Raw genomic sequence first — 23,025 nt, 5'->3', positions numbered from 1 at the left:
TATTTAAACATGGTCTCATGTAGCCCAGGAGGGCCTCAAGTTTACTATGTAGCTGAGGATGATCTTGCCTCTACCTCCTGAGTACTAAGACTACAGGCATGAGAGAGCACAGTTTATGTGGTATGGAGATCAAACCTAGAGCTACAAGGATATTATTTAGAAGAAGAAAAATATGAATGCTTAAGATGTTCATTTCAACATCTGATATAACATCAGATCCATTGAGTAAAGTTTATCCCACCAGCAAATGGTTCAAAAACTCTGTAATAAATATGTAGATATTTATACTAAAAACAAAGGAGAAATATGAAAAGCAACTACAGCAACTTTTGAAATAAAAAAACAGTGTACAAAATATGTCTTTGTCATATGGTTTAAATGTATATAATTGGACAAGGACCTAATTGAAACAAATAAAGAATGTAATGCATGTACTAAAAAATCAATTTATGGCAAAGAATGAAAGGAGGAAAAAGGATGTATTCAATAAGTCATGTCTGGATAACAAACAGATAAAATTAATTATATGTTAGAAAAACTTAAATATGAATGATAAACCTGTCAATTTTAAAAAGATATCCTAGTAATTAATTTTAGTGACCACAGGAAAAGCAACCACTCAAAATATATTAAAAATACCATAAAATAAAAGATATATTGCTGATCTCATAAAAATAAGGAACTCTGTTCAGGAAAAGACAGCTAAAGAAGAATAAGACTCCAAGCCATGTTTTAGGAGGAAGCAACACAAAAAGCCAACATGTGATCTGTGGACTTACTGTGTATGGGACTGAAAACGGACAAGATCATGGACATGCAGGCAACAGCTAAACAAATATAATAAATACTAAACAAATAAAGGTAATTGTCAAACTCGCAGATAATCGAGCCATTTCAAATCAAAGCCAGATCTATTATAATTAAGTGAAAAATTGAAGGAAGAGGAACAGGAAAGATGGCTGATGAACACAGAAATAAGCTGCAGTCTACTGACACTCAGTATTTAAATGGGAAATGGCATCAACCAGCATAAATCTTCCAGTTGTGTTTAGAAACTAGTAGCAAACATTAGAAGGAAAATTTAAGAAAGAATAATAATAATAACCATTATTACAATCAATGAAGCAAAAGTCTGCAGTGCTAGAAAATTGAAGGTTTAAAGGGAATTCCCACTTCCTCTGGCTTTCTGCTAGTGGGAAAGGAAAGAGATTCAGAAAGCAGTGCGCACAGCATCTCAAGTCTCTGACCAAGAAGTGGCACAGCACACTAAACTCCAGGTAATGTGTGTGCTGAGAGTCCTGTGCAGTCTCCCTGCTGTTACTATGGGAAGATAATGGCAATAGGTTTCGATAAAAGCTAGTGGTCTCTGCCTCACGCAGAAGGAATAGCAGTTTGCTAGCTAGCAGAAGGATGCCAATCTAGAATATGATTCTTAATGTAGACATAAAAAGTGACAAATTAAAGGCTTGTGCTTGAAAGAAAATTTCATAAAAATTCTTGAAGGATTTTCATTTTAAATTAAATTATGAGCATTATGGACAGATCTTCTCTTTCACTAAAGGATGAAAGGAAGAAAGGTAATAATTTTTCAGTCACTAAAACTTCTATCTATTTATTTATTTGGAAAACGAGGAAAAGGTGGAAGAATGATGTAAGGTCACAAAAAGTAACTTTAACCTGAGACAAAAGAAATAGAACCTAGCTATGTAATCTTGTCACAAAGTAACAATCCCAGCAAGGTGATGTGGCTCTGGTCTCTGTGTGACAAGGCAGAACAGTGGTGTTAACTGAAATCTGCAGTTTGGAGGGGATGAATTGAAGATTTAACTTCATATTTGAAAAAATGAAGTGCATTATTGCTAAATGAATTTTTAAGAGTTCTTTCAGGACATTGAACAGTGGAAAGCAATTTTCTTGAACACAATTTGTACAATCCATAGGTCATTTTAGTATATGTGTTTATGATGTTTAAATGAGTTTATGACCCATATATCTGAGGAACTGGTCTTCATGCAGGACTGTACATAAAGGTATCATTGCTATTTTAGAGAGGAAAGTTATTTCCCAGCAGAACCATTTTCTGTTGGCTCAAAGGCAGCCTTTGAAATCTGGGTCCAACATGAACCATGATACTATCGCCAGAGACAAACTATTTTCTGTGTTCACATACCATTTGTTTCTAAACTGCTCCACATTCTCGTTTGCTACTCCTCGCATTAAATCTACTGAAGCCTCACTTCAGAGAGAAATGAATTCTTGATTTTTAAGATATCATGCAGACTCCATAACCAATCAGAAGAGCTTATGAACATTTTTTAGCTAGTACCCACTTTGGTTTTAAACTTTGAAGGAAACCAAGTGTAAAATTGTACTCTTATTCTTCAGAAAATGTTAAGAAACAATAAGAAAAATACATAAAAGTTGGCCTTACAGAATATTTTGATGTGTTGTCTAGCATGCTACAATTGTTATTTGTATTGTCACAACATCTATGAATTGCAGCTGAAATCAGAACATGGGACTGAGATAACGTAAATGGTGTCAGATGCAGATCTCTAGGGCACCTGCTGCTGGCTGAGTCTGACAGTGGTTAAGAATGTTTACATGAAAAGTAGAAGCATGTTCCTTAGGCTTTTGCATCCCAGGTGTTGCAAGGCCTGGAGCCCCATTAAAGACTCATCTGTCATTTGTGGTCCACCTGGGTTGTTAAATATGGTCATAAATGGGCTTTCTCTTTGTAGTTAAAAATATATTGACATGAAATCCATACAGCCTACAATGATAAAATTTTATGATTATAAAATTATACATTTGAAAGTAAAATGTTCAGTAGCATCTACAAGTGCAATGATTAAAAATCTATAATGGAAGCCAGGCTTGGTGGCGCATGCCTTTAATCCCAGCACTCGGGAGGCAGAGGCAGGTGGATCTCTGTAAGTTCAAAGCCAGCCTGATCTACATAGTGAGTTCTAGGACAGCTGGGGCTACAGGGAGACCCTGTCTCAAAAAGACCAAAAAAAAAAAAAATCTATAATGGAAAGGAGTAAGAATATCTTCAGAAATTGATTGATATTCATCAGAAAAAGCTTCTCAAAACATGCAAAACTGGAAATGAACAAATCATTGACGAGTAGACAGTTCTATGATACAGTCAGGCGTTTTTGAAATGATCGTGTTCTTTTTTTCCTGATTGAAAAAAATAATTCCCATTTATTCTTTATAGCAGCCTAGATTACATGAGAATTCAATCTCTATAATAAACAGAAACTGCAAAAAGTTGTATGCTGCTACCAAATGCATAATCAGGTTAATAAAGAAGGTTGGGAAACCTCAGAATTCAAAAGCACACAGGAATCTAAAAGATGAAGGAAAACAGGTGGTTCCTCCCCTCAGTTTCCCAGTCTTGAAAAACCAAGGCTCTGAGAGCCAGAAAGGGGAGCAGAGAAGCTGCTGGAAGAGGAGGAGGCCTGAGACCCGTGCCTTTGGATGACTGCTACCCACTCGGGAATGCAATAGAAAAGCCTGTTCTCTGAATGACTGGAGAGAGAGCAGCATGGTCATCTCCTCAGTCAAGATGGTGGGTGGAAAGCAACTCTTCCTTTCTTGTTACTTCCTAAAGACTAATCTCCCTCATTAGTGTTCCTGATGTTCCAGCACCAAAACTTTAAGCTGTGATAACTCCCAAATGCCAATAAAAGGGATATCAGAGAAATGAGAATAAAATGTTCCTTATTCTGGGACCATCAAGCAGCAACAGACATAATTGCATTTCTTACATTTAGTTCTGATAATGTATAAATGGAATCTACCTAGAAAAATTTGTTTGATTCTCCTTTCCCACATGGAGATCTGTGTTAAGTGTGTAACCTTGTGCAATTTCTTAAAACAGCAGGAAGTGTTACTTAAACAACTGAGCCTTTGAAGGCATTCAGACTTTGGAGTCGCTGTGTCTTATGAAATTCATCCTCTTCCCGATGACCTTGCATGGGTTTTGCCAAGGAATACTAGTCAAACAGATACATTACTCTGTGATTTCATTTATGTTAGTCCAGAGAAAACTTTATACTTTCTTCTTCACCATTTATGCATAAAGATACAATATATCCCATCATTCTCTGGAATCCTTTAGTTAAACAATAATTTGTCTTATGTAAAGGCAGTAGCAAGTAGATCATTATAAATTACTAAGCATGTAAATAAATGTCTAGGAAATGCAAGGGATGGTCTAAGCAGCAAGTTGATGACAGCTGAACAGAGAACAGGTAAACTGGAACATGATTTGAGAACTGAATCTTGGAGGCAGCTCAAGAGCTGAAACAGGGAGTTTCAAAGTAAATTGAGAGAGTGAGAAGGTCCACACGTCTCTAATGGAAATAAAGTCTAAGAAATATGAAAAATGAATGAAAGTCATGAGATTTGGATTTAGGTATTAGAATGAGTGCCAAAAGGAAGAAAAATACAAAGTTGAACATATCATAGTAAAAATGATGATAACAAGAAAAAGTTGTAGAAAAAGAGTTCAAAAATGACTGAAAAAAATAGACTGGCAAGATACAATTATCATTGAACCTAAATTTGTAATATATAAAATTCTAGAGCAAAAGGAAGAGTTATCTCTTTTAGATTTTATTTATTTGAGAATTTCATGCAGTGTTCTTTGATCATATTTAGACCCCTTCCCCTTCCATATCCACCATTCTATTACCCCCACCCCCAACTTCATGCCTTCTATTGTCATTTGTCTTGTTTTTTTTTAAGACCTATCAAGTCTAATCTGTACTTCCCAAGTACTCCCGGGTGTAGGTCTATCCCTCGAAGTCTAGTCAACTTACCAGGCCTCATACCAGTAAGGAAAACTGACTCTCCCTCTCCTGGCATCCATCAAATGCTAATAGATACTGAGCTAGGACTGGGGGGATGTTATCTTAATTTCAGATTCTGACAGTGGCAGAACCAATAATTTAGACTGGAGCCTCCATTGAAGAACAGCTAGAATAACTGGATGAAGTATTTACTTAAACAAACCTCTTTATATGAAATTAGATGACTACATAGTGACACACCATCAGCCCAGATTCTAGGGCTGTAAAAGGTCTCAAAGAGAAATGTGTTTGGAGGATGCAGCTCTCGGGGCATTTTCTGGTTGCAGAAGCTCTAGCAGAGCATTTGTGAGGCTGTGTTGAATACTTTAAAGCCTCCTGCTACTTAGCCTACTTAGATCACAGCATGCAGGCATGTGAGGTTGTCCTGATGAGCACCTCTGACTCTGACCCCAGAACGCCAGGGCCACCACTGTTTGAAATAGCTGGAAACATCAGGAGCTTTGCAGTATCAAATATACATATTGTTCTGAAAAGGGCATCATCCTAGGTCTCTGCTTACCTCTACAAACAGAATTTTAAACTAAATGCTGAGGACATTTTTTTCCCTAGGAGAGTAAGAGGAAAAGAAAACATCAATATAACCTTGAGAAAATAATATAAACACATGTAGTTGGAATTATCAGATACAACCTTTAAAATGCCAATGTTTAAAAGACAAAGGTAAATTTTGAGAGTTTATCTGGAACTTTGGAAAGCATAGCAACATTTCTGAAACAAAAATGATCTCTATCATGAAGTTGGTGAATACAGTTTTTAACAAAAGTTGCACATAATTTAAAGTAAAATAATGAATTGGTTAGGGATTAAGAAATTGTACAGAATGAAGCTTAGAGGTTATTATAATAAAAAAGCAGAGAAAACAGGATGAATATTCAATAAAGCATGGGTGTATATTCAAAGATCAAAGGAATTCCAGAAGGAACAATGTAAGGAAGTTACATCTGAGAACATCCCCAAACTCACTAGTGGACTAAGGACTTGGATCCAAGAAGCACTATGTCCTTGAAGCAAAATGAAAAAACAAAGAATTTCAATTTAGTGTCGTCTCAGGCAAACTTCAGAGAAAAAGAAGACAATGAAGAAAACACCTAGCAAGGACAGAACGGAAAAAAATCTCCCTCAAAGGCCCAAGCGCTAACCTGGCATCTGATTCCATAGTGGCAACAAAGTGAGCAAAATGGCCCCAATATGATAGGTGCAGAGTGCCCAAATAACTGCCAACCTAGACTTCTTTTCAGATAACAAGAGAGACAGAAACGGGGGGGAGGGAGAGGCTGAGACAGAGAAAAGGAGAAAGAAAAGGAAAAGAAAACTAAAGAACAAAAAAGCAAAGAAGAAAAAAAGAAAAAAGTCAAAACAAGACTGGAAAGACTACCAGGAAAAACAAAGACCTGTAGACTACACCCTTTTGAAATGAGATGCAAATATTCCTGATCAATTTCAGCAATAAAATTAAAAAGTTACACTAAAGGATATTACTTTACAACCAAATGTAATTTTTCCTAGAACTGGAAGAACGATTTAACTTTTGGATTTTTGTAATTTGTTACATAGCTAATTCAGGATATGGAAGATAAACACTTGGACACATTTATAATCCATTTGTGAATGAAATAAGAAGCAGAACACAATGAGAATATCCAAGAAAAATCTTCAGTCATCACTGCAACAGTCAGAGATTGACGGCCTCTTTGTGTGATTGGAAACGACACAGGATTTTGTCCTCTTGCCAATTCTAGTCAACATTTTACTGAAGATTTTAGACAATGCAATCAGGCAAGAAAATGACATAAAAGATACTGGTATTTAAAAATGCAGTATAATTTCTATTTGCTTATTAAATGTTCATTCATGAGAATATATTTTTAAAGATACTAAAACAAATAACTGAGTTTGAGAAGGTTTCTGAGTCTAAGATCAATACACAAAAATCAATTACCTATTCCATAACTAACAACAAAAAAATATAAAATTGTCATTTGCAATAACATGGAAAAGTCTGAAATTTAGGCATAGGTACAGCAAAAGACCTAATGAAAGACATTGCAAAGCATAGATGCCAGCTACCATTGATGTAGCACTCCTATTTATGAAGGAAATAAAGTTAGTATCTTGAAATATCTACCCTCTCGTGTTCATTGCAGCCCTACTAATGATAGCCAGGATACACAGGAAAACATTAAGCATCTGTTCAATAGTGAATGAGCAAAGAGAATATGGGATATTTAACATATAATATGTAATGGATGTAGAAGACATGAACATTGAAATAAGCTGGAAACAGAAAGACAAACTATATAATCTCATGTAAGGAATGTAAAATGATTAAACTTATACATTCATAGTGGAACCTTGCTTGTAAGGCACTGAGAAGTAGAAGAAATAGGAGAATTTAGTCACTGGATTGAAAGATTCAGTTAAGACAAATCAATGATTATGGAGATCTAATACATATTGTAATGATTATAGTTAATAATATTTTGCTAAATGCTGAGAATTTAAGAGTTTTTTCTCTCTCTCTCTCTCTCACACACACACACACGCACACACACACACATACACACACACACACACATGTGAAATGCATCTAGAGTAGAAAACAGAACCTCCTGCAGTATGAATGTGACCTCAAAAGCTTCACCATCTATCAGTGATATATACCCAGGAAGAATGAAAATGAAATATGCAATATGCTGACATTTGGTTGAGCCAAGGAAAAGGAGAAAACTACTAATTCATTTTAGACTTTGAGTAGTAAAAGAATACAGGCCATTTCTAGACTAACAAAATAATAGTAAGGATAACATATAGATCACAAATTACTCAATAGAATTAAAGTCATACCAATGTGAGATAATAGATATGCTGATTCCACTATAGTATTTTTAGTATTTATAGCCTCCATGGGTAGCTGTACCCACTTTTTGCAATGTATAGTATCAGAACATAAGTTTGTATTCCTTAAAAATGAGACAACTTAATTTGACATTAAATTTTATTCCTCGATAAAAATGGAAAAAAAGAAAAGATAAATATCAATATTACTAAGGCTGAATATAAAAATATAAAATATTACTGAGAAAAATTATAAATGGAAATAAATGGGATCTTGATGCCATGTTCATGCACATATATATGAACATACATACATTTTCCTATAGATTTAGAGGCTTTACAAACATCCATGCATAAGCTATACATATTTGGTATACAAATAGAGATGTTAAGAGATATGCTTTGGACTGAAGAAATGGCACTTGCTGTGTTCCCAGCACTTGTAGGGCAGCTCACAACCACCTATAATTCCAGCTCCAGGGGAACCAATGCCCTTTTCTAGCCTCCAATGGGAGCTGTACCCATGTACATATACTCAAATTTAGACACATACATATTCAAGTAATTAAAAATAAAATCCTTTAAAAATATAGAAACAACAAAATATAGCCCAAAACACTGGTAAATCAAGGACAAAAAATGACAGAATTATAAAATATTTTAAATTGACAAAAAAATAAAGATTATTTCCAACCTTGTAGATGATGCTAAATAGAAATTTCAAGATTCCAGTGGAAACAAGAATGCAGAAAATCAAATGATCTGAGTATAGAGAAGTTAGAGAGGAAAGAGCAAAATGACCCAAAGAAAACAGAGCATAGGAAATTACAGCAGAGACCGATGAAAACAAACACAACTGTAGCAGTGGAGGAACAAAGTTGAGTGTTTCCTAAAAAAACACAAAATTGATAATGTCCTGACCAGACAGACAAGAAACTAAACTTCTAAACCCATAAAGAAGGGCTAACAGCAAATAACAGAAAACCAGGAAAGAAATCTTAATGAGCAGTTAGAGTAAACAAATTGACTGAAGCAAAGAAATCAATTGAATAATAATAATTTGTGACAATCTGGAGGGTACAAATCAAATTGGAGCAAGAATTTATAGTGAAGCTATAGCATGCAGAATGGGGATAAGAACATCCAACTTAAGGGTTCAAAACCTTTAGATTCTTTTTTATCTTTTTTTTTTTTTTTTTCAGAGCTGAGGACCGAACCCAGGGCCTTGCGCTTGTTAGGCAAGCGCTCTACCACTGAGCTAAATCCCCAACCCCTAGATTCTTTTTAAAAAAGGAATAGTGATAGAATTTAAACATGAGTTTATTAAAATGTATAGGTTGAAGAATTAAATAGATTTCTTATAAAGAAGAGCAGAGAGGAAAAAGAAGGAATAAAGCAATGGTAATCAGGGACTAGAGTAATGGCTCAGTGGGTGAGAGTACTTGCTGTGACAGCAAGATGACCTGAATTCAAATCCCCAACATTCACTGAGCATGGCTGTGCATGCCTATGGCCCAGTGTTAAGGGGACAAAGCAGATGGACCCCAGGAGCTCCCTGGCCAGTCAGTATAGCAAAAACCATGAACTTCAAGTTTAGTGAGAGACTCTGCCTCAAAATCTAAGATGAAGATGATGATGTAAGACATCCAACATCTTCCTCTAAGTTCTACATGCACACACAAGGCTCACACACCTGTACACAATGCATATATACCACACAAAGACACATGGAGGCAGAGAGAGAGAGAGAGAGAGAGAGAGAGAGAGAAAGCTGTAACCGATGAAATAGCACATAGCCACGAGGGAGAAGTACAGAGGCACAAAGTGCAAACTGATCTCCACCTCTTGGTCATCATACTTTATTTCTTCTTATTTTGTGTATGAGCCTACAGCTTATGAAAGTGGATGATATTAATTTTCCCTTGAAGTTAGATGTGCACATGTAACTGAGCTCTAGTCAACTAGTTCTAAGTTTCAAGAATATCCTCAAAACACAGATGGACCTATCTTTATAATTTTTTTCTTCCCCTCTTTCTATTCTGAATCCTAAAATCTTGGTTGTGATCAGAAGAGTTGTAGTAGCCATTTCTTACGAAGAGGTTCTAAGCCTTGTATGCTTCAGGACTGTGGAAGCACAGAGCAGAAGGAGCCTCTGTGTCATGCCATTCTGACAACATGGTTTCCTGAGTGACCCTCTTATACTCCCTGCTGTTGTGAGAAAGGAATCCATTTTCATCCAAAGGTTTTCCCATCATGGACAATAGAATCTAATCCTGACTGATCTGAAGACAAACAAAAAGCACAAAGTACATACGTGCTCATAATATGTACAAAGGTATAGTGAATAAATATTGTAGTGGTTTGAATACAAATGTCCCTCATAGGCTCCAAGTGTTTGGACATTTTGTCCCCAGATGATGGTGCTGTTTTGGGAGGCTTTAGAAGGTGTGGCTATCCTGGAGGAAGCATGTCACTGGGGGTGGGCTTAGAGAGTTCTTAAGTCTTGCCAGATCTCCAGTTGTTCTCTTGCTTCCTGTGCCTGGTGATGATGAAAGAGCTTAGCTTCTGCTGCTCCTGCTCCAGCCACCTCCAGCCACAATGCCTCCCTGCCATGATGGACTGTAATTCTCCTGGAACTGTAAGCTCAAATAAACTCTTCCTTCCATAAATTGCTTTGGTCAGTGTTTCTATCACAGCAACAGAAAAGTGACTAATACGAATATTAACCATAAGTTAAACATCATTCTACAGTAGACACAACTTAGATTAAAAGTATTCTGATGATATAGTCTTTAAAATTCAGACCTGAAACGTAACACTAAAGGTTGAAAGTAACTATTGTTTTATTAGATAAAGTAATGGTTTTTCAAGAGGGGAAAAAAAGGGAGAAATCAGCAATGCTTAAGTTTGGTTTGATCAGAATGAGCAAGAAGAAACTAAAGGAAAAGAGCAGCCTGGTGACTCATAAGAAGTTCGTGTAGGGAAGTAAAAATGCAAACTGAAAGACAAAGTGGTTTGTTATATGAAAGCAAGCTCAAATAGATAAAGGAGAGATAAGAAACAGTGAAAATAGCCCCAAGTGCTGGGACTAAAGGCCTGCGGGCGTTATGCCCCACTTGGCTCTCAATTTTGAAAGTGAACACACTCCCCAGAAAGGCTCTCTACTCTGTAGTTGACTTCACTTCAGAGTTTCCAACTTAGCAGAGTTGCAAATAAACTCAGGCAAGTGTATGTACATACAGAGATTGTTTTCACAACCAATAGCTTTCACAAATATCACGTTTATTATATTTTTTCAATAAAATAAGTATTCATTTATATTGCAATTGGAACTGGAAGATTTTCAAGATGCCTAACACTTGAAGAGCCTTCATTCAAAGGTCCAGATTAAAACTCACCTTTATTTGCACATAAATATTTAGAAAGTAACAAAAACTATGTTAACATGAAAAAACTCTCCCCTCAAAGGGAATAAGGGATAGATTACCTTTGAGCCAAATATGAGTGCTCATGGTCCAGGAACACAGATTTGTGCCACCCTGATTGACAAGTTCCAATGTGAAAACCATACTATGATGTCTTTAAAGTTACAGAACTGCAGAAAATGATAAATCAAGGCACTTTTCAAACAGCTTGGCAGGAAGGCAGGCAGGTGAGTTAAAGCAAAGCAGAGAAATTTCTGTTGCTGGTCTTTGATGAGCTTATATCTGATAAGAATCTCAGCTTTTAGGCTGTAGAAGAGATTGGTCGGGGTTAAACACATTCTGGAAGATGCTAGATGATGGTCACAAGAATGTAAAAGCAGACACAGAAGGGCAGTAATTACGAAGACTAAAGGTAGCCCAAGATAATTTGCCTCTGCGTCTGTGACATTCCAGCTCTCCACAGTCGTGAGATTCTAAACATCTAGTTGGCCTTGTAGAACCTTTAGCACAGCTAGACTTCTTCAAGGAAGTTCAGTTCGCAGTTCTCCCTATAGGACAGGAATCATGTTCTGTACATGTGGGGGTGATATGTTATTTTATGCTCCACAGTGAGCAAAAGACTCATTCTTAAGACCCAAAATTGAGTAAGAGGAAGAGCGGTCTTCAGCAGAGGGAATTAAGGAAGACATTGAGGGAGCCCTTATGATCCACAGCTAATCCTTTTTTCTTTTCCTTTTGCCCTCTGTGTCTGATATAACATTTACATAGGACATACAAAGAGTATTGTGCATAAAGTGAAATTAATCAAGACCATAGCATGCCCTGAAAAAGTAAACAGAAGGAAACAGGCGTTTTAACCACCACCACCAACAAAAATCTTACATTTTAATTAATCTGACTGTATGTTAACCCTGGTCAGCAGTTGTTTGTACTTTAGGAGTTCTTGTATTTGATATTTAGCACATTTAAAATAATCAATCATTGTTTTAATTTTAGTGGTTTTTTTTTTTTGCAAGTTTGATTTTCTAGGTATAACCTCATGTGGAGTAGTTAATTTCAATTTTAAGAAATATTGTTCTTTATTATTTAAATTTTTATAACTTGGTTGTGATTAATAATTATAATTGGCTTATTGATATAACAACAGATTTTTTGTTTATTTGGTTTCTGTTTTGTTTTGTTTTGCTTTAATCTTTCTGACAGGGTCTCCCTGTAGCCCCAGCTTGCCTGGAACTCACTGTGTAGACCAGGTTGGCCTTGAACTCACAGAGATCTGCCTGCCTCAGCCTCCCAAGGGCTGGTATTAAAGGCATGTGCCACCATGCCAGGCATAACACCACATTTTAATTTGGGTAAGTAAATGAATAGTCACAGTACAGAAAATCAGATAAAAATATATCATTTAGGGCTGGGGCTGTAGCTCAAAGGTAGTATAACTGTCTTGCATGAATGAGGCCTGAGGTTCAATTTCCAGTCCTGTCTTAAAGAAGAAACAACATAGTATCATTTTCAATTTTTTCCCCACACAAATGTCATTTTCTTATGTAGCAAATGTTATTACTGATAGAGAGAAACAAGAAGTCAGACATGTAAGTAATCAGTATTCCACAGACATTTTTGTGGGCAAGGTCAGATCTCATTCCTCATTTCACAATCAGAAAAGTAAAATGGGACTCCAACAGAAATCATTTTTGTAATATTCTTCATTTAGTTCTCTTTGACAAAATATGAAAATTTTAGTAGTTTTAAAATTCTGACTGTACTATAGAACAACTTGAAAACTTGTTTGCTTAAGAAACATTGACTCTTAAAGTATAAAATGACATGAATGTTGTCGTTGAAGTTGGATCATTGTAGTGTAATTAGGATTGTAGTGTCAACTCAAATCTTTGGGTCTCCTTGAGAAGAGTTGATAGAGTCAAAGTTACTCTAAGGTAGGCAGAAGTCTGAGTATGTCATGGGGCTTCCCAGTGACTTCAATATTAATATGTTTGATATCAATAGCAGCATGGTACATCAATTGATTTGACTCAATATTTTCTTGGTAAGAATAAATAACACCAAAATGGAGTTCCTTTTAAAAGGAAAAATTAAAAAAGGTCTCTATCCATTTAAACCAGCATTTTTAAGGTCAAAATTGTACAACTTAATGAGAGAGTTGTTTTATTAAAGTATTGAAAATTTAAACCTTATTAAGCAAGAAAACTTTAGCAAGTAAAGTAGGGGGCATGTGGAGCAAATAGTCATCACAAAAACATGGTCAAATTTAGTTTCACGAAAATCAAGTTCAATGTTATTTTTATCATATGGAAAACAAATGAAGAAAAATTCCAAAATCTCAGGCAATGTTTAAAACATGTACATGTCAAAGGATTTAAGAAACATATTGTAAAAGGTAAAGAATTAGCAAAACTATCAGATGGGGTTTTGAATTCAATAATCTGATATGCTTGATTAGCACACAGATATTCTGAAATCTACTTGGTGTGTCCTCAGAAAAAGTGAATAAGCTTGAGCTGAGAAAATGGATCTAGGATATGGTCCTTTGAATGGAGACTAAAAAGGGTCTTTGTATGACATCTTTTCTAATTGTAGAATCACCTGGTTTTAGTTTTCATCCTTTGGTTTTTGTTGTTGTATTTGTTCTGTCTCCCAGGAGCTCACTGAGGAACAATTCTATAATCAAGGCTGAATTTTAAGTATCAAGCTTCAAAATGTGTGATGTTTTCCTTTGACAGAGGTAGTTCACAGAGTCCCTTTGTCCATTTTCCTAGGAAGCCAAATAATTATTGTGTATGTACATAAACGTTTTCCAAAAGGGGCAGATATCAGAGTTAGAAGAAGAGATAAGAGTATCTTTGACTTAGGAAATTGACATATTTAGTCAATTTAGTCAATACTGTTTCAAAGTATTATTTGATCATCTAAACACCAATCCAGAGGACTAAGGATCGTAGTGTGTGGGAGACAGGCTTGAGCCTAGGATGAAAGTCTTATTGACAGCCATACAGCAGGCCCGAGGCAACAGCCCGACCCTGGAGCCACAAGGAACACCTTGTGACATTTGCTCCCATTGGCAGATCATGAGACTGAAGCCTAGAGCTGGCCACTCCCTAATCACCACCCTTGGAATCCAAAATTGCAACACTTAGACATTATAACAGTCAGGGTCATGTGGTTTCCAGGAATCCAGGCTCTGTAATCTGAAACCTAGTATGCTAATGAGGCATCCTACCCACTATTCTGTGATAGGACTTTAAGTCTGTTATGCTAATGAGGTATCCTACTTGCTGTACTGTGATTAGACCACTACCCCTATATAAGCTTTTGCCTTCCTGCAATAAACCAGACCTGTCACTGAACCTGGTCTGTGTCTGAATGTGGCTCTGCTGACACAGTCTCCTCACCAGCCCTGGGGTCCGGGACCCAGCAGAAGTGGCGGAGGCAGTAAAGGGCAAGCAGAAGAGCTGCCTCAGCACTGGACAGGCAGAAGAGAGGCTTCAGGCCAGGGTGAGCAGAGTAGCAGCCTCAATGCTTGTGAGAACGAAGGAGCGACACCCACGAGAATGGAGGAGAGGCTGCCGCTGGCAGTAACCGCAATAGTACAACGAAAATTCTGTACTACATGCCATAATTTACAAGTAGATTTAAATGTCTGCTAACTAAAATAAATTTGATGGTTGCTATGTGATTTTGAGGAATGCCCCTAAGTAGACATAATTCTTTCTAATAGAACATTTCCTACTTATTAAGTAGTGGCTTTAAACCCAATGGAAAAATATATAAACAGCATTTGGTTAAAATATAATAACTCTGTTGTAAATGGTTCATTTGATAATGAGATGAAACATTAAATCCTGATTCTTCAAGGCAGTTTTTCTGTAAATGTTGCTAATAGCAAAACACTGTTTTTAAGAAACCTTGCTCTCGTGAACAGAGTTATGCTCCAGCTCTCAAAGTCTAAATTTGGCCTTCGGAATTTTTAACAATCTGTAATCACTGCCAACTTAATCACAACCATGCCATCTCTCAGTTTGAAACTTTGTGTATTTTTGTATTATATACTGAAACCTCTGGTTTTATCCTTATCTCTTTTTATTTTGCTGCAGTCATTTACTTTTAGGACAAAGCTAATTTAAAACCTAAAGCCATTTCTTATCCAAAGCACTTATTTTTCCCTTTACCCTTCTTTACCAAACGTATTTTGTATTTCTAGCTATGTGTATGCATTTTTCTCACTTTCTGCTTGCTCTCTATCTCATTTCTTTTTATAAAATTATGAAACATTTATTTAATAATAAAGAAATGTATTTGAATGAACACCCTGGAAGTTGTATCTGGAACACAAACAGAGCATTTGAGCAGTCCTGGAGGCATTTCTCTGTTTTCTTACCACATATGTTAAATTAATAGGCCCTTAGAAACGGCCTTTCTTAGAAAACACTGAGTTCTCCTTTGGTTCCATGAGACACCAATAGCCAGAACAGAAATGGGATTTCTGCCCTCCTCCTGTACTGGCCTTCTTTCTCTGGAGTTATCTGTTCACTTCTGTGGTAAGCCTGGTAATCACATAAGTGGTGTCTCCTTACATCACCTCAGCTCCTTCAAACCTGAAGCCATACATATAAGTTATTTTCCCAAATATATTGTAACAGAGCTGAATCTAAATTATATTTATGGTAGAATGAAACAAATTAAAATCACTTGATCACATGCTACCTCTTGTAAGACTTTAAATAGGCAACAAAAGCTTGGTTTAATAATAACCAGGTTTTATTTTTTCTTTAGTACCAAACTCTAGAGTGAACTCTTATGTACCTATGTTTCAACTAGGCCAGGCTAAAATAAAGATCTTGAAAACAGTTTTGTTTTGTTTTGTTTTTTTTCAAAATAAGTAGATAGGGGACCAACTCCAGGCAGACAGACAATAAGACCTATATATTAATATCATAATTACAAATTCATAAATCATCTTAAAATGTTCATACTCACATGTACACAAATATATCCTAAACGAAATCAGCCAATAAAATAATTTTAGAGAAAAATAAGTTAAAAACAAACAAATAATAATGAAGTTACCACATATTTGCAGGTAGGTTAATTTAAGAAATTCTAGAGTACACTAAAATTTTGTCCCATGTTTTGTTCCCCAAATGACATTAAAATGCACTTAATATGGCACATATTATACAATTACATTAAATCAGAATGTACTCAGCTGAAACAAGATCAAATACTACATCTTTTGGATAGAGCATTCTTAAAAATGAGGCTGGGCCTGGTGACGCATGCCTTTAATCCCAGCACTAGGGAGGCAGGCGGATCCCTGTGAGTTCAAGGCCAGCCTGGTCTACATAGTGAGTTCAGGATAGCTGGGGCTACAGGGAGACCCTGTCTCAAAAAGACCAAAAAAAAAAAAAGCTCTCAGAAGGTGGTTTGTACACAGACTTAGTCTTGGGTTAACATCAGTCCCTGTTTGCAGAGCTAATTGGCAGAGGAAGATGATTTCTCAAAAGAAACTTCTATAATAACTTGTATTAGATTCATCTTTTTGCCAATTTCATTGATGCATTCAAAGCATTCTGCTTACCCTTGCCCCACCCTCTTACAGAGCTCCCTCACCTGTTAACTCCCCTCCTCCTCCAAGTTCCTTTCCCACATTCATATCTTTTCATTTTGTTCGTGGGTTTGGAACTAATCATTGGGGCCTTGTGGGCTCATCAGTGAGTACACAACTGATGAAAATGACTGTCCCTCCCCGAGAATCTATGGATACCTAATAGTTTAGTGAGGAGGGATAGGGCCTCAAGAACCCCTCCACCTGCGTGCACAAATGGAAATTTTAAAATAAATATCCAAAAATTCTGTTTTACAAATCAATGGGGTGGTTTGAAATTTTTTAGTAAGTCCCAGAGGATCTTACTGACTCAGGAACCATTTTAATCTATTATTTAATCCCAGGTGTTTCTCAGGGAATCTAGGTAGTGTGGGATCCTGTTTCCCTCTAGACTTTATCTCTAAACAGCCACAACAGTGTTTCCCTTTGATACAGAATTTTGTTCTGCTGGGGGATTACCAGAAAAGAAGGCAGGAGAGAATGAGAAATCAGGAGGGCAAGGCAAGGCCAGACAAGGACCTATGAGAGTGGAGACCGATTCCTAAGGGTGTCATTAGTTTTGACACAATCTATAGAATTTTCCAGTCTTTTACAATATCTCATATCTTTCTTTTTCAAATACAGTCTCCAAAACTTTCATTTCCTTTTGAAAACTGGCAAGTCCTATCTTTTCTTAGCTGCATTTATTTTCACCTCATGTTTAAAATGCTTAAGTTTTTTAAATGTTTTTATTGGTGCTGGAGAGATGGTTCAGCATTTAAGAACACTGATAGCTCTTGCAAAGGACTGGAGTTTGGTTCCCAGCACCCACATGGTGGCTACCAACCCTCTGTAGCTTCAGTTTCAGGGGATCTGATGCCCTCTTCTGACCTCTGGGGGCACAACATGGGTGCACTTAAACACACACGGGCACATACAGTAAATATAATAATGATAATAATCATTTTTATTGAGTTTTTTTATCCTAGATGCTTTTTTTTAAACTTTATTTTATGTGTATGGGTGTATTACCTGCATGTAGGTAAGTGCACCCATGTCATACAACGCCTGCAGAGGACAGAAGAGGCTTTTGGATTCCCTGGAACTAGAGCTACAGACAGTTGTTAGCTGCCATGTGGGTGCTGGGATTTGAACCCAGGTCTTCTGCAAGAACAGCCAGTGTTCTTAACCACTGAGCCATCTCTCCAGCCCCACTCTCCTAGATGCTTTTAAGTGCCAATTAAAGTAGGCTGTCAATCTGTGGTCTTTCATTTTATTGGCTAGGATTTCTAGTTTAGCAACATGAACAATCCAATTTGAGAACATCAAACTTGCCCACATTCTTCCAACACTTGCATGTTGAATTTAATGTATCAAATATAAAACTGCCTAGCATACCAAGAGGCAGTTTTTTTCCACCCATTTCCTTCCTCCTTTGATCTCTATGGTTCCCATTTACTCTGGAAGATCACAATCTGCTCTATGCTAACTAGTCAGGCTTGTATTTTGGATGAGGTTGTTAAGAGAAAAATTCCCTCGTCTCACTCCGAAATCAGCTCCTCCTCTTATGTCTCTGCTTTACCCCCATGAGTGTTTTTCTGGCTGAGCCAACAAGCTTTCCTCCAACCCTGGAAAAGGTATCTGTCTTATGCTTCTCAATGAGGCTGTTGATCTCCTGGGATGATCTTATTGAAAATATCTCCTTCATGTTGGACTGCCTGGAGCAAGTGCCTCTTCAGCATCATTATGATCAAGTATTCAGGAGGACTGCAAAGTTGCAATATGCAGTGTGAGTCACAAGAAAATGCAGAACTAGATACTGGAGGAAGGAGGGCTACAAAGGCCAAATGTTAGCAAACAGTAAATAATCTGAAAACAAACCTAAACAAACGAACACTCCAAAAGCAAAGTCAAAGCATATACAAGCAGCTCAGAATGAACTAATAGGTTGTCTACCAAACTGAAGCGAGGTCTCGACCCCAGAGAGAACGCCCAACATGCAACAGAGAAGACAAGGTTAGTTGGGTGCATAAAGCTCGCTCTGGTGCCTGGTTTCAGCACAGAAGACTCCTGGTCAAGGTGATTCACATTAAGTTGCCAAACTGTCAACATGAAGCAGCTCTCACTTCAAAAGAGACAGAAGATAGTTTATTCTTGAGTCAAATATGAGTGACTATGATCTAAGAATACGGATTCTGCTTGCTCCAAATAACACGATCCAATGTAGAAATGGTTTCATGAACTTTTTATAGTTACAGAACAAAAGAAAGGCATTTCTCAAATACATCACTGAGTATACCATTTAGGCCCTTACAACAAAATGGGAAAACTGTTACACATCCCAGAGCCATCTCATGGCTCTATTGGCTTTGGGGTTGGTAGAAGCTTGTTAATTTAATACATTCTGAAATATTTTAATGAAAATCACCAAGATGCATGGTCAGACACAAAGCATGGCTATTAGGATGTGCAAAGTAAAATTAGCTCAATATAATTTCACTCTGGCTATGTAATACCCCAAATGGCCACATTCATTAGTTCTCTCCCACCAATCAGCCTTGTGGAATCTCTTACACAGAGGTGGCTTTTGTTTTGTACTAGCTTGTTTCATGAAAGTCAACTTTATAATGTGAATCATGTCAAGAATTTGATGCATCATCAAGGATAGAAGATGACTTTGGCATCTTTGATTTTGAGCTTTCATTTAGTAGTATGTTATTTTCCCTAGGCTACTGGAAGATTGTTCAAGCTAACACACATTTATTTATTTATAGTTTTGATGAGATTGAGCATGTTCTGTGTGGTAATACTGTTTCATAATTCAGAGGTCTGACATCAGTTTCATTGCATGTTACCAAAGTGACTATCATGGCCTGTTTCTTCAGAGGCTCTAGGGGAGAATCCACATTCTTGCCTTTTCTTGTTTTTAGAACATTGTTACATGCGGTCCTTGGCTTTTGGCCCTTCTAACAGCTTCAAAACCAGCAGCAGTGTTTACTTTCACTGTCTTCTCGGAGGTGAATTTGAACCTGAACATCTGCTTCCCCCTGCCTGACTGCCTTGGGAAGGAACTCTTTCTGTGAAGGAGACAAAACAGGCTTCTCTATGTATACACACATGTATATGACCTGCTTTAATTAATTAAAAATTTCACCAAATTTTACCTAGGGTACTTTTCCACTTCAATTTATCTGACCACTTGGTAGTTTTTCATTTAAAAATAATATTAAAACTGTGCACAAGGCCTGCATCTGCAGTACCTCTATGCTACTGGGGAGTTTGAGGCAAGAGGTACTTGAGCCCAGGGGGCTGCTGGACAGCATGAGAAGACTCACAAAAAAGGATGTGTGTTGATAATTTACACATAGTTGACTGTTTTCTTAAAATAAGTTTCTACTTGAGTATTTTTAACATTTTGCTAGTTTCCAAGAGGTATTATTGTACTGTGGTCAATGCTGTGGGAAAAGGGCCATTCCTGTAGACTCTTACATGTTTCGTAAGATTACACTGAGGAGCGCCGCTTGATATGAAACACAGCTGCTTAGTTTCTAGCTGTGATTATGCTAGTTGCAGAGTAACTCATCACCCACCTGAGCACACTAGGATGAGCGTTCTACCTGAAAACTTTCCTATGATAAAACTAACTGGTCAGATTAACCTACCCCTCTGCATCACCTTTGTAACTATTCTGTTGTGTATTTCATTCATATCAAGTTCTGAATAACCAGGAATTAAAGAACTGAATGCATTGGAAGTTAGAGTAGTGGTAGGAGGGGGAGGAGAGAAGGCTCAGTGATCCTCAGTGAGGACCAAGCAGATTGTGAGTGCAACAGTGTCCTATCTGTAAGTGATGACTTTTTTTTATTGATTTTATAGCTATTTATTGAGTTGTACACTCATAGTTTTTAAAGCATTCTATACATGGCACATGTAACTTTATAAAGCTTAGAAAGTCAAAAGGGAAAAGAAAAAAGCATCAAGTCCACTCTGCCAGGAGCCTCAGCGCTCAACACGATTCACTGATCACTCTGTGCACTGGAATGGACTCAAACCTGATGCTGCACTGAGATGTTTCACTTACATGACTGAATTAATGTGATTTACACTATGGATGCAAAAGTGGAGAAGAAGAATTTCTTTGAAAGTGATGAGCGTGCTGCAGGATAATCTATGCATCATACAATTGGAGAAACCATAGGGCAGCTATAAAACTTATTAAAGTAGTCCACGTGCAGATGACCTCATCGATGTGCCCACTGTTTTTAGCTGTTCTCTCTACTTTAAGGAAGCAAGGTAGAAACTGTAGACAGAGCACTGAGTTGTATATACAAAATGGCATTTCAGTATCCAGGCCAATCCACTTCCAGCATATGGGCTTAGCCCACGGAGTTTAATAAAGACCCATTTAGGCTGAAGCAGCTATCTTATAGAGGCATTAATACACTTTTTCCTTCAGAGACCCTCCTAACCATGAGTGTCCAGATTACATCAGATGACAGGGATATCTATTCTATTTCTGTGTACTCTATTTCTGTAGCAGGAGATACACAGAAAGATTCTGTAGTCCCAGCACTTGGGAGGCAGAGGCAGGCAGATCTCTGTGAGTTCAAGGCCTGCCTGGTCTACATAATGAGTTCCAGGCCAGCTGCAGCTACAGGGGGACCTTGTCTCAAAAAGACCAAAATAAAAAAAAAAAAAATGTGAGGAGCCAGAGAAGTCGGAAGTGAGAAGATTTGAAAATCACTAAGTGAAGGATGGTAGGTGAGCAGAAATTAGCCCACAAATGCACGCACTTAATACATACCTGTTTACAAACACGCACACTTAATCCATATCTGTTTACAAACACACACTTAATCCACATCTGTTTTCAAATGCACACACTCAAATCCACATCTATGTTTTTAGCATCCATCAACTTGTCATTTCAACATAGCCAAGGACTACTTTTCCAAAGTGTTTGAACATAAACCCTAAACAGCCATAAGAATGAGATGGTGTCACCAGAGTTCTCTCAGGGTCTTTTGCTCGATCAGACAAACCATATAACATATTTCTATGTGAATTTATTATGGTTTATGCCATAATGGTAGGGAGGGGGTAAATGGAGGAACTTACACAGAGACAAGCACACTTGGGCCAAGGCTCACCTCAGTAAATGCCCCCTCTGGCTTCCATCCGGGTGAGGGGTGAGGTTCTGGGGCCATCTCTCTCTCCACACCTGCTCCCTTGTGCGTTTCTCCCACAGCTTCCATCCCAAGATGGCACAGAATACCCCTCCCCAGTCCATTTTCCGCAGCAGGCCCTGCCCCTCACAGGAACCAGTCACCTGGAAGACAGGTGGTATCAGATAAAATTGTAGTCATCCAAAAATGTAAAGTTATATCCGCCATGGGGCTAACTTAACCATGCTGAAGGCACCAGTGACTCAAGGGAGGGGTCAAGAAACTGGGCGAGAATCAAAGCCAGCAGATTTCATCAACTGAAAAGAGAAACATCACAACAAATACCCGATTCACCTGGAAAATAAAGACTATTCAGGCACTTCTAACCTACTCCTGTACTACCAAATTCAAGGAGATGAACTATAAGAGTCTCATCTGCCAGCTTCATCTAAGAACTAATCATACAGACTTCAGAGATGCTGGATGGGACTCATGTAAAATCTGTTGACAATAAACTACCCCCAAGTAACTGAACATTTCTCTCAATTTTTGATCCTTAAACCCTTTTATACTTAGTTATTTTTAATGGTTTTTAATATCTGATATTTCCCTTAGTATATTTCCAAATGATAAAAAATTCTAATTTTAGTTTAACTTAAGTTATAAATGGTGATGTTAGTTCCTTTCATTAATTATGTTTTTTACTATGAGTATTTGTTTACCCAGAACCCCTACCTTACTCAACTAGTTTTCGTGTTTAAAAGATTGAAATGTTTTCACTCTTTGTAAAAATACGTACGTATTTTCCTAATTATTCAGTATAATTCGGATAAAAATCCTGGTTTTCAAATTCAAATTTGTATGTTTATTTCATATATATAGATAGAGATAGATTATATGCACGAAGTATGTATTTTAAATTGATCCAACCAATTAGAGCAAAGGCCCTATAATGTACCCCAATGTTTATTAGTAACTACAACCTTATTTTCTCTAGATAGAAACACCCAAAGATTTGAGTTAATTCTATTTATCCAAATTATACAAGAAACCACTTTAATAACAACAATAGTCATGATATTTTATACTTTAAGTACTGATGCTCCTTAATTAAATGA

Source organism: Nannospalax galili, unplaced genomic scaffold, assembly GCF_000622305.1.
Source record: "Nannospalax galili isolate Female #2095 unplaced genomic scaffold, S.galili_v1.0 scaffold858, whole genome shotgun sequence".
Lineage (NCBI taxonomy): Eukaryota > Metazoa > Chordata > Mammalia > Rodentia > Spalacidae > Nannospalax > Nannospalax galili.
This window is presented reverse-complemented; position numbering follows the sequence as displayed.